Source organism: Somniosus microcephalus, chromosome 3 (genome assembly GCF_052327205.1).
Source record: "Somniosus microcephalus isolate GS21.2 chromosome 3, FLI_Smic_1.0, whole genome shotgun sequence".
Lineage (NCBI taxonomy): Eukaryota > Metazoa > Chordata > Chondrichthyes > Squaliformes > Somniosidae > Somniosus > Somniosus microcephalus.
In genome coordinates this window covers 7,060,476-7,073,348 of record NC_140989.1, presented here as the reverse complement: position 1 = coordinate 7,073,348, position 12,873 = coordinate 7,060,476, and positions in this window count along the sequence as shown.

Genomic DNA, 12,873 nt, shown 5'->3' with positions numbered 1-12,873 from the left:
GTTGGCCTTCGTAGCGAAAGGGTTTGAGTACAGGAACAAGGATGTCTTGCTGCAGTTGTACAGGGCCTTGGTGAGAACACATCTTGAGTATTGTGTGCAGTTTTGGTCACCTTATCGGAGGAAGGATGTACTTGCTGTGATAAAAATGATAACATCCGGGAAGTTATGTCATCACTTCCTGTGAACTATGAACTATGAACTATGAACTGTGTACATACCTCACTTCCTGTCATATGTCACTTCCTGTTGGACTGGTATAAATACTGGTCTGTTCAGTATTGTAAGAGGCTTCTACCAGAGGCATGGTAAAGACCTCTCTTGTATATAGTGTGTTTATAAGTTACTTAAAGCTTACTTTAAAGTTACTTGATGGTAAGTCTCCTTTTTCTTACATCAATTTAAGTAACTTAATATTTACACTGACAAATACTAGACCTTCAGACAAACTCGGATGTTAAGGATCCAGGGAACCACCCATCATGGAGAAAATCCTTAGACCTATTCGTCTGGACTTGGACCCGAATACACCAGCAGCTGGCAGGGTATGGAAGCATTGGTATCGTACTTTTGAGAATTTTCTGGATGAATGTAAAGTGGATGCTCCTGCTAAATTGAAGATACTTGTCAATTATGTGACCCCAAAAGTGTTCGAATATGTTGATGACTGGGATAGTTACGAAGAGGTGATTCGGGCACTTAAGAAACTGTATGCGAAGACCCCAAATGAGGTCTATGCTAGACATCTACTGGCCACAGCCCGACAAGGGCCAGGGGAATCAATTGACGAATTCCTGCAAGAACTTCGCAGGCTCAGCGTAGATTGTAACTTTCAGGCAGCCTCAGCTGAGCTGTACCGCCAAGAAATGATTCGTGATGCTTTCATCTGCGGGATTGCCTCTCCATTTATACGCCAGCGTCTACTAGAAAGTAAAACACTTGAGCTACAAAAAGCTTTTGACCTAGCTTGTTCACTGGATTTGGCAAAGAGAAATGCAGACCTCTATCAGCTGCCCAGATCTCGATCTGCTGCTGTAGCTGCAACCAGACAATTCAAGCGGTCTCAGGTGAACCCTATCATGGGGGAATCTAATTCTGATAATTCTGATGAAGAAGAGGAGGACGACCCCACTTTAGCAGCCTCTTGGCAATCTAGGAAGGAATGCTTCTTTTGTGGAGATGCTTTTCACCCTAGGAAAACCTGCCCTGCTCGCAATGCAATCTGCAGTTATTGCGGGAAAAAAGGACACTTTGCTAAAGTTTGCCTATCAAGGGCCTCTACGAGGGCCAATCCAGCTAAGGCCTACCGAACTGCCCCAATTAGGGCCTATCAAGATGCTCCAGCTAGGACCTATCAAGCTTCCTCTCGAGCTCTCTCCCGAAGAAGCACACCGAGAGTTTTAGCCACTCTCTGTGCAACGACACCAATTACAGCTGCTTGCCCACAGAACCTGTCTCGTGCAGCCACAAAAATTTCAATTAAAGGGCATACCTTAGATGCCTTAATTGACTCAGGAAGTACTGATAGTTTCATTAAGGAACAGATTGTTGCGAAATTGAAACTACATGTCTTCCCATCGGACCAGGCAATTGCGATGGCCCAGTCATCACTTAATACCAGAATCTCCGGCTTTTGTGTTGTTGATATGACACTTCATGGTCGTATGTATCCCTCCACCCGACTTTCGGTGCTCAAAGACTTATGTAGTGATCTCCTCTTAGGGCTGGACTTCCAAAAAAGCATAAGAAACTCACCATTGAGTTTGGTGGATCCAAACCCGGACTTACTATTTCTAATATACCATCTAAATTACCATTTTGTGCATTATCAGCAGCTTCACTTAATGAACCCTCATTATTTGCCAGTATTCCGCCTCAATGCCAACCGATAATAACGAAATCGCGGCGCTTTAATCAGGAAGACCAATCTTTTATTGCGGCTGAAATCTCTCGACTTCTAGCAGAGGATATCATTGAACCATGTTCGTCGCCCTGGCGGGCTCAAGTCGTCATTGTCAAGAACCCTCTAAAACCTCACAAACAGCGACTATGCATCGATTATTCGCAAACCATCAATCAATATACCGACTTGGACGCCTACCCATTGCCACGCATTGATGATATGGTTAATAAACTGGCCGAATACAAAGTGTTCTCAACTTACGATTTAAAAAGTGCCTATCATCAGTTACCCTTGAAGGTCTCAGATAAGCAGTACACAGCCTTTGAGGCTAATGGACGGCTGTACCAATTTCGTCGCCTCCCATTCGGGGTTACTAATGGAGTGGCTGTCTTTCAACGGGCAATGGATGGCCTGGTTAAGCAGGAAAACCTAAGGGACACTTTTCCCTATCTTGATAACATTACCATTGCAGGTCACGATCAACAGGAACACGACTCCAACCTCCAAAAATTTCGGGATGCCCTCCATCGCCGTAATTTGACCCTGAATGAATCCAAATCTGTTGAGTCGCAACCGACCATCAACATCCTTGGCTACTGCGTAGGCAATGGTATCATTAAGCCAGACCCAGAAAGACTTCGCCCGCTCCAAGAGCTCCCGTCACCTAAGAATCCGGCTTCTTTACGTCGGGCTCTCGGTCTGTTTGCATACTACGCTAAATGGATTCCTCATTTTTCGGACGAAATCCAACCCTTGCTGCATGCTAGATCATTTCCACTGGGAACAGCGGCTGTTGCAGCCTTTAACCTTCTCAAAAAACAGTTGGAGAAAGCGGCTCTTCACTCCATTGATGAGAATCTCCCTTTCGTGGTTGAATGTGATGCCTCGGAGGTGGCGATCTCGGCTACTCTGAATCAGGAAGGTCGTCCTGTAGCATTTATGTCCAGGACCTTACAAGGTGCCGAGCTACATTATCCTCCGGTTGAGAAAGAAGCCACAGCCATCATAGAGGCAGTACGGAAGTGGAACCATTTTCTAGCTCGCCAGCACTTTACATTGATCACGGACCAACGATCAGTCGCCTTCATGCTCGATAATCGAAAACGAACCAAAATTAAGAATAATAAAATACAACTTTGGAGGATGGAACTGGCCTCTTTTGGTTATACCATTCTCTATCGGCCTGGCAAGGAGAATGTGGCCCCGGACACCCTCACACGGGCATTCTGCTCCACTATGTCATCCTCCACTCTCATGGATGTCCACAATGGTTTGTGTCATCCTGGCGTTACGCGCATGCTACATTTCGTACGATCACGGAATCTCCCTTTTTCCACTGGAGATGTAAAGAAAATATGCTCAGAATGCCGGCTTTGTGCGGAATTAAAACCTCAGTTCTTCCGCCCCTCAGATGGTATACTCATACATGCAACCCAACCGATGCAACGACTTAGCATCGATTTTAAGGGCCCAGTGCCCTCTTCAACTCGGAACACATATTTGCTCACCATGATCGACGAATATTCACGTTTTCCGTTTGCCTTCCCCTGCTCCAATATGCTGGCATCCACAGTAATCTGCTGCCTTGAGCAGGTATTTTCCCTCTGTGGCATGCCGGCTTATATTCACTCAGATCGGGGTCCATCCTTTATGTCAAGGGAACTCAAGGACTACCTCTCAGAACGGGGAATTGCTACAAGCAAAACAACACCATACCATCCCATCGGAAATGGGCAGGTAGAGAGGTATAACGGTATCATCTGGAATTCCGTATGTCTCGCTTTAAGATCTCGGGGCCTACCAGACCAGCAATGGGAAACAGTGCTTCCGGATGCATTGCACTCTATACGGTCCCTGCTTTCTACAGCCACAAATACTACACCTCATGAGCGGTTCTTTGGATTCCAGCGTCGCTCATCTCATGGGACATCACTCCCGTCATGGCTAACTACTCCTGGACCTGTATTACTCCGAAGATACGTTCGGACGTCTAAAAATGACCCTCTTGTAGATGAGGTCGAACTAACCGATGCCAACCCCACCTATGCAAACATACGATATTCCGACGGCCGAGAATCTACCGTATCATTACGGGATCTGGCTCCCTGCCCACCAGGACCTAGTGGGACATCGGGTGATGGCATTTCACCAGGAAACTCTTGGGACCTATCGGGTACCCCTCTCCAGGATCCTGATCGGACACCAACTAGCTTGGTGCCGGTAGAACCCCGTGCTCAAGGTTGCGACCCTCCCAGTACCGCGCATGAAAGTACTGATCCACCACAGACCAGCTCTGCACCTCCCTCTGAACAGAGGCAGTCCGACTTTGAACCTATTGGGGCTCGTACTCGAAGCCATGATCTCCCCGACCCTTCACAGGGCAATCCAGGCCACACAGACTCTGACCAATGGCCAACCGCATGTAAGCGGACCAGCGACCCTCTACGACGGGAATCCAAACGGGTGCGACTCTTCCTTGTTCGGCGGCTGCGGACCAAAAGGTAGACCACAGCCTCCTAATCCTGCAGGAGGGAAGAATGTGATAAAAATGATAACATCCGGGAAGTTATGTCATCACTTCCTGTGAACTATGAACTATGAACTATGAACTGTGTACATACCTCACTTCCTGTCATATGTCACTTCCTGTTGGACTGGTATAAATACTGGTCTGTTCAGTATTGTAAGAGGCTTCTACCAGAGGCATGGTAAAGACCTCTCTTGTATATAGTGTGTTTATAAGTTACTTAAAGCTTACTTTAAAGTTACTTGATGGTAAGTCTCCTTTTTCTTACATCACTTGCCATGGAGGGAGTTCAGCGAAGATTCACCAGGCTGATACCTGGGATGGCAGGAATGACGTATGAGGAGAGATTGGGTCGATTAGGCTTATACTCGCTGGAGTTTAGAAGAATGAGAGGGGATCTCATTGAAACTTATAAAATTCTAACAGGACTAGACACACTAGATGCAGGAAGGATGTTCCCGATGGCCGGGGAGTCCAGAACCAGGGGTCACAGTCTAAGGATAAGGGGTAAGCCATTTAGGACAGATATGAGGAGGAATTTCTTCACCCAGAGAGTGGTGAACCTGTGGAATTCTCTACCACAGAAGGCAGTAGAGGCCAATTCATTAAATATTTTCAAGAAGGAGTTAGATATATTTCTTAAGGCTAAAGGGATCAAGGGATATGGAGAGCAGGCAGGGACAGGGTACTGAATTTGGATGATCAGCCATGATCTCATTGAATGGCGGAGCAGGCTCGAGGGGGCGAATGGTCTACTCCTGCTCCTATCTTCTATGTTTCTATGTTACACTGTCCCATCAAACACTCCCAGCGCATGTACAGCATAGATAGAGTAAAACTTCCTCTACACTGTCAGGGTAGAAATAGAAGTATACTTCAGATGAATACGTGGCTAGAGGAATGGTGCCAGGGGGAGGGATTCAAGTTCCTGGGACATTGCAACCGGTTCTGGGGGAGGTGGGACCAGTTCAAACCAGACGGTCTGCATCTGGGCAGGCCTGGACAGATATCCTAGGGGGAGTGTTTGCTAGTGCTCTGGGGGAGGGTTTAAACTAAAATGGCAGGGGGTTGGGAACCTGAGCAGGGAGACCGAGGAAAGGGAAACAAAGATAAAAGCAAAAGACAGGAAGGAGAAAAACAAAAGTGGCAGTCAGAGAAATCAATGGTTTAAATCAAACGTGGCCACAGTAAATAATAATTCTAATAGGTCTAAGAGCGTTAAAAAAACAAGCCTGAAGGCTTTGTGTCTTAATGCGAGGAGCATTTGTAATAAGATGGATGAATTGGCTGCGCAAATAGAGGTAAACGAATATGATTTGGTTTGGATTACAGAAACGTGGCTCAAGGATGGCCAAGACTGGGAACTCAACATCCAGGGGTATTCGATATTCAGGAAAGATAGGCAAAAAGGAAAGGGAGGTGGGGTAGCATTACTGGTTAAAGAAGGGATTAACACAACTGTAATGAAGGATATTAGCTCTGATGATGTGGAATCTGTATGGGTAGAATTGAGAAATACTAAGGGGAAAAAAACGTTAGTGGGGGTGGTATATAGACCTCCAAATAGTAAGGCGGAGGTTGGGGATGGCATTAAAAAGGAAATTAAGAAGCGTGCAATAAGGGCACAGCAGTCATCATGGGTGACTTTAATCTACATATAGATTGGGCCAACCAAACTAGTAACAATACTATGGAGGAGGAATTCCTGGAGTGTTTACGGGATGGTTTCCTGGACCAATATGTCGAGGAACCAACCAGAGATCAGGCCATCTTAGACTGGGTATTATGTAACGAGAAAGGATTAATTAGCAATCTTGTTGTACGAGGCCCCTTGGGTCGGAGCGATCATAATATGATCGAATTCTTCATTAAGATGGAGAATGAAGTAGTTGACTCAGAGACTAGGGTCCTCAATTTAAATAAAGGAAACTACGATGGTCTGAGGAGCGAGTTGGGTAGAATTGATTGGGGAATGGCACTCAAAGGGTTGATGGTGGATAGGCAATGGCAAACATTCAAAGACCGAATGGATGAGCTACAGAATTTGTTCATCCCAGTTTGGCATAAAAATAAATCAAAAAAGGTTACTCAACCGTGGCTAACAAGGGAAATTAGGGATAGCATAAGATCCAAGGAGAGGACATATAAATTGGCCAGAAAAAGCAATAATCCTGCGGATTGGGAGCAGTTTAGAATTCAACAAAGGAGGACAAAGGGATTAATTAAGAAAGGGACAATAGAATATGAGAGTAAGCATGCAGGGAACATAAAAACTGACTGTAAAAGCTTTTATAGATATGTGAAGAGAAAAAGGTTGGTCAAGTCAAGCATAGGTCCCTTGCAGTCAGAATCAGGGGAATTTATAATGGGGAACAAAGAAATGGCTGACCAACTAAATACATATTTTGGTTCTGTCTTCACAAAGGAGGACACAAATAACCTCCCAGAGATGCCGGGGAACATAGGGTCTGATGAAAGGGTGGAACGGAAAGAAATCAGTATTTGTAGGGAAATGGTGTTAGGAAAATTGATGGGACTGAAGGCCGATAAATCCCCAGGGCCTGATAATCTACATCCCAGGGTACTTCAGGAAGTGGCCCTAGAAATGGTAGATGCATTGCTGGTCATCTTCCAGAACTCGATAGACTCTGGAACAGTACCCATGGATTGGAGGGTAGCTAATGTTACCCCACTATTCAAAAAAGGTGGTAGAGAAAAAGCGGGGAAATATAGACTGGTAAGCCTGACATCGGTAGTGGGGAAAATGTTAGAGTCGAATATAAAAGATGTAATAGCAGAGCACTTGGAAAGCAGTGACAGGATCGGACAAAGTCAACATGGATTTACAAAAGGTAAATCATGCTTGACTAATCTACTGGAATTTTTTGAGGATGTAACTGGTAAAATAGATAAGGGAGAACCAGTGGATGTGGTGTATTTGGACTTTCAGAAGGCTTTCGATAAGGTCCCGCATAAGAGATTAGCGTGCAAAATTAAGGCACATGGGATTGGGGGCAATGTATTGACTTGGATAGAGAACTGGTTGGCGGACAGAAAGCAAAGTGTTGGAATAAACGGGTCGTTTTCCGAGTGGCAGGCAGTGACTAGTGGGGTACCGCAACGATCAGTCCTAGGACCCCAGCTGTTCACAATATATATTAATGATCTGGATGAGGGAATTGGATGTAATATCTCCAAATTTGCAGACGACACAAAGCTGGGTGGGAGGGTATGCTGTGAGGAGGATGTTGTGAAACTCCAGTACGATTTGGACAGGTTGGGTGATTGGGCAGAAACATGGTAAATGCACTATAATGTGGATAAATGTGAGGTTATCCACTTTGGTGGCAAAAACAGGAAGGCAGATTATTATTTGAATGGCAATAGATTGGGAGAAGGGGGAAGTGCAAAGAGACCTGGGTGTCCTTGTGCAACAGTCGCTGAAGGTAAGCATGCAGGTGCAGCAGGCGGTTAAGAAGGCAAATGGTATGTTGGCCTTCGTAGCAAGAGGGTTCGAGTACAGGAACAAGGATGTCTTGCTACAGTTGTACAGGGCCTTGGTGAGACAGCACCTTGAATATTGTGTGCAGTTTTGGTTGCCTTACCTGAGGAAGGACGTTCTTGCTATGGAAGGAGTGCAGCGAAGATTCACCAGGCTGATACCTGGGATGGCAGGAATGACGTATGAGGAGAGATTGTGTCAATTGGGCTTATACTCACTGGAGTTTAGAAGATTGAGAGGGGATCTCATTGAAACCTATAAAATTCTGTCAGGCCTGGACAGACTAGATGCAGGAAGGATGTTCCCGATGGCCGGGGAGTCCAGAACCAGGGGTCATAGTCTAAGGATAAGGGGTAAGCCATTTAGGACTGAAATGAGGAGGCATTTCTTCACCCAGAGATTGGTGAACCTGTGGAATTCTCTGCCACAGAGGGTGGTGAAGGCCAGTTCATTAAATATATTTCTTAAGGCTAAAGGGATCAAGGGATATGGGGAGAAGGCAGGGACAGGGTACTGAATTTGGATGATCAGCCATGATCTCATTGAATGGCGGAGCAGGCTCGAAGGGCCGAATGGCCTACTCCTGCTCCTATCTTCTATGTTTCTATGTTTCTGTCCCCATCAAACACTCCCAGGGCAGGTACAGCACGGGTTAGATACGGAGGAAAGCTCCCTCTACACTGTCCCATCAAACACTCCCAAGGCAGGTACAGCACGGGTTAGATACAGAGTAAAGCTCCCTCTACACTGTCGCATCAAAAACTCCCAGGGCAGGTACAGCACGGGTTAGGTACAGAGTAAAGCTCCCTCTACACTGTCCCATCAACCAATCCCAGGGCAGGTACAGCAGGGTTAGATACCGAGGTCCATGTCTCTGAGGCATACAGCAGGGCGGGTATCACTGCTGCTCTGTAGACCATGAGCTTAGTGCCGGGTTTGAGGTCCTGGTCTTCAAACACTCTCTTCCTCAGGCGACTGAAGGCTGCACTGGCACACTAAAGGCGGTGTTGGACTCCATCGTCGACGTCTGCCCTTGTTGACAGTAGGCTCCCGAGGTATGGAAAATGGTCCACGTTGTCCAAGGCCTTGTCGTGGATTTTGATAATCGGGGGGCAGTACTGTGTGGCGGGGGCAGGTTGGTAGAGAACCTTTGTCTTACAGATGTTTAGTGTAAGGCCCATGCTCTCGTACACTTCGGAGACTGCACTGGAGAGGTACCACCAACGCTGCCTCCGCAAGATCCTGCAAATCCATTGGCAGGATAGGCGCACCAATGTCAGTGTTCTTGCTCAGGCCAACATCCCCAGCATTGAAGCTTTGACCACGCTCGATCAGCTCCGATGGACGGGTCACATTGTCCGCATGCCCGATACGAGACTCCCAAAAGAAACGCTCTAATCTGAGCTCCGGCACGGCAAGAGAGCCCCAGGTGGGCAGAGGAAACGCTTCAAGGACACCCTCAAAGCCTCCTTGAAAAAGTGTAACATCCCCACCGACACCTGGGAATCCCTGGCCCAAGACCGCACAAAGTGGAGGAGAAGCATCCTGGAAGGTGCCGAGCACCTCGAGTCTCTTCGCCATGTAAGGGGTGGTGTGTGGGGTCAGTTTCACCTCTGACTTATGAACGGTTCGAATCGCTCCCACTCCCTTGGTTCTAGACCTTGGGCTTATTTGGGGATTGTGATAAAAGTGCAGCAAACAACTGATTTTGGTGCAAGAAACTTTGATCTTTATTTGAGAAAGAAAATACAACACAATAATAACACTCTAATAAAATGGGGAAGCACTTCGACATACACGAGGGAAAATTACAGTAGACAAATACCTCGCCCCTCCCAATCCCACCTTACTAGCTAAGTTGGACTCTAAAGGACCAGGGATAATGCTCACCAAACGCAGGAATAGTTTGTAGAGTGGGAAAACTTGCGAATCTTTGGTTTTCTTCCGAGTTGGTTTTCGTTGGTTGCGGTGGCCCAATATTACCCGGTTGGCTGATGGTAATGTTCGGTTGGTTGTTTCGTAAGGCCCTTGTTGCCGCGAGGTGTCTGATGATCGCTGAAACTGTTGCTCTTGTTGTTGAGTCTGTGTTTACAAATGCAGTTATACCGAATAACAGGACACAGACTACAGAAGTAAGTAAACAGGTCTTTAGTGATTGAGGGTCAGGGCGGAACTGAGGTACACTTTGCTCCGCAGGGTTTATATACCGGTGTGGTCACCACCGGTACTACAATGTACAGGAGCCATCAAAAAGTAGTCCATCACCTTAAGGTATCCTCTTAAGGTAGTACAGGTTACATACACTACAATTCCTCCCCTTTTAGCTTAACAGTGGACACCCCAAATTAATACACTACATGGATAACATATATACAATTTACACACAAGAACCGTTCAAAGATTCAGGCTCTGAGGAGGCCTCCTGATCCGGCCCGGATAACGCCTTTCAGGGATCTCTGGTTCCCGTTGCTGGGGTGACTCATCCACTTGATCTCCTATGGATTTAACATCATCCAATACGTTCGAGCCTGAGGTAGATGCTACAGGCTCAATAAGTTCTTCAACTGGTGTCTCTGCCGTAGACAAGGGGTCGACCCTTGTTCTCGATTCCACAAGTTGGTCAGCATGACGTCGTATTATGTTCTCTCCAACGTCTACCGTGTACATCAAGGGTCCTTGTCGTGCACGAATTGTCCCAGGTTGCCATTTACCATCCCTATAGTCCCTGGCCAACACTGGTTGTCCTATTTCAAAACTACGAGTGGCCTTTTTATTTACATGCTGGAATTGCTTGTTTTCGACTTCCCGTCGCACATTGGGTTTTAACAAATCCAACCGGGACCGCAACCTTCTGTTATAGAACATTATGGCAGGGCTTTGATTAGTCACTGAATGCATGGCGTTTCGATACGCCATCAGGAAATTGTCCACCTTGTGTTGTAGTGGAATATGATCTTCACTCATGGCATTTATCGCCTTTTTGAACGTTTGTACAAATCTCTCGGCCAACCCATTTGTAGCCGGATGATATGGGGCAGATGTATAGTGTTTCACCCCATTCTTTTTCATGAATTTCTGGAATTCTTCTGACACGAACTGTGGTCCGTTGTCTGAACATATTTGCTCCGGCAATCCATTCCTTGCAAATATGGTTCTTAGAACTGCAATCGTCTTCTCAGAGGTAGTGGTCGACATCTTAATCACTTCTGGCCATTTAGAATATGCGTCTACTGCTATCAAAAACATGGAATCTATGAATGGACCTGCAAAGTTGATATGCACACGTTGCCATGGGGCTGAAGGCCATTCCCACGGATGCAGCGGTGCAATTGGAGGTGCGTTCTGAACTTTTTGGCACCCTGAGCAGCTTTTAGTCAGATCCTCTATTTGTTTGTCGATACCTGGCCACCACACATAAGCCCTAGCAAGGCTTTCCATCTTGACTCCCCCCAGGTGACCTTCGTGCAATTCTTTTAGAACTCTCTCCCTTAATTTAGGAGGAATAATCACCCTTGTTCCATACATCAATGTTCCTTGACATACGGACAGCTGTTCTCGTCTGGCTGAGAATGCTGGTAACAGTGGTTCGCCATGTGCTGGCCATCCCTTCACTGTCAAGTCGTAGACCCGAGACAGTGTCGGGTCATTTCGGGTCTCTCTCTCAATACCCGCATTGGTGACTGGTAAGCATTCGATGATGGTCGAGTGAAATATCTCGACAGGGTCAACTGCCGGTGCCTCTTCCGCTGTAGGTAGTGGCAGGCTCGACAGCCCATCAGCATTACCATGTTGCTTTGTACCTTTGAATTCAATATCATATTGATGTGCCCCTAGAAAAAGGGACCATCTCTGAAGCCTCTGCGCCGTCATTACCGGAACACCCTTCTTAGGGTTAAAAATGGAAACCAACGGCTGGTGATCTGTCAGCAGCATAAACTTTTGGCCTTGCAGGTAATGGTTAAATTTCTTAACTCCCCACACGAGGCTGAGAGCCTCCCTATCTATCTGAGCATAGTTGCGCTCAGCGGAGGTCAATGATCTGGATGCGAAAGCGACTGGCCTTTCTGAGCCATCTGGAAACTTATGTGAGAGTACTGCCCCGATACCATATGGAGAAGCATCACAAGCTAAGCGAATAGGCAGCGTTGGGTTAAAGTGAGCCAACACTTCCTTAGAGGTGATCAGTGCCTTGCTCTTTTGAAAAGCCCGCTTACAATCATCGCTCCACATCCATGGTATTCCCATTTGCAAAAGAGTGTTTAGCTGGTGTAACACTGTGGATAAATTTGGAAGAAACTTGTGGTAATAGTTAACCCACCCGAGGAACAACCTCAACTGGGATACATTTTCCGGTGCTGGAGCTTTGACAACAGCTTCGATTTTGTCAGGTGACTTATGGAGCCCCTCCTGATCAATGACGTGGCCGCAGTACAAGATTCGCTTTTGAAAGAACTCGCATTTCTGGCGATTAGCTCTTAGCCCATATTCTTTCAATCTGATGAGCACCTGCTCCAAATTCGCGAGGTGATCCTTATCGTTATCTCCTGTAATCAGGATGTCATCCAGGTAGCATTGTGTGCCTGGGATTCCCTGCAATACCTGCTCCATGGCCCTTTGCCAAATCGCTGGAGCCGATGCCACTCCAAAAACCAGTCTATTATACCTATATAAGCCCTTATGTGTGTTGATCGTGAGATAATGACGTGACGCTTCATCAACTTCCATCTGTAGTTACGCCTGCGCCAGGTCTATCTTGGTGAAGTGTTTCCCGCCAGACAGCGAAGCGAAGATATCTTCTATCCGCGGAAGCGGATATTGCACCGTGTGAAGAACTGGATTAACAGTGATCTTGAAATCGCCACAGATGCGAAACTTCCCAGGTTCCCCCGGCTTGTTGCTCAACGAACGCTTCATGACAGGAACAATGGGTGTAGCCCATTCACT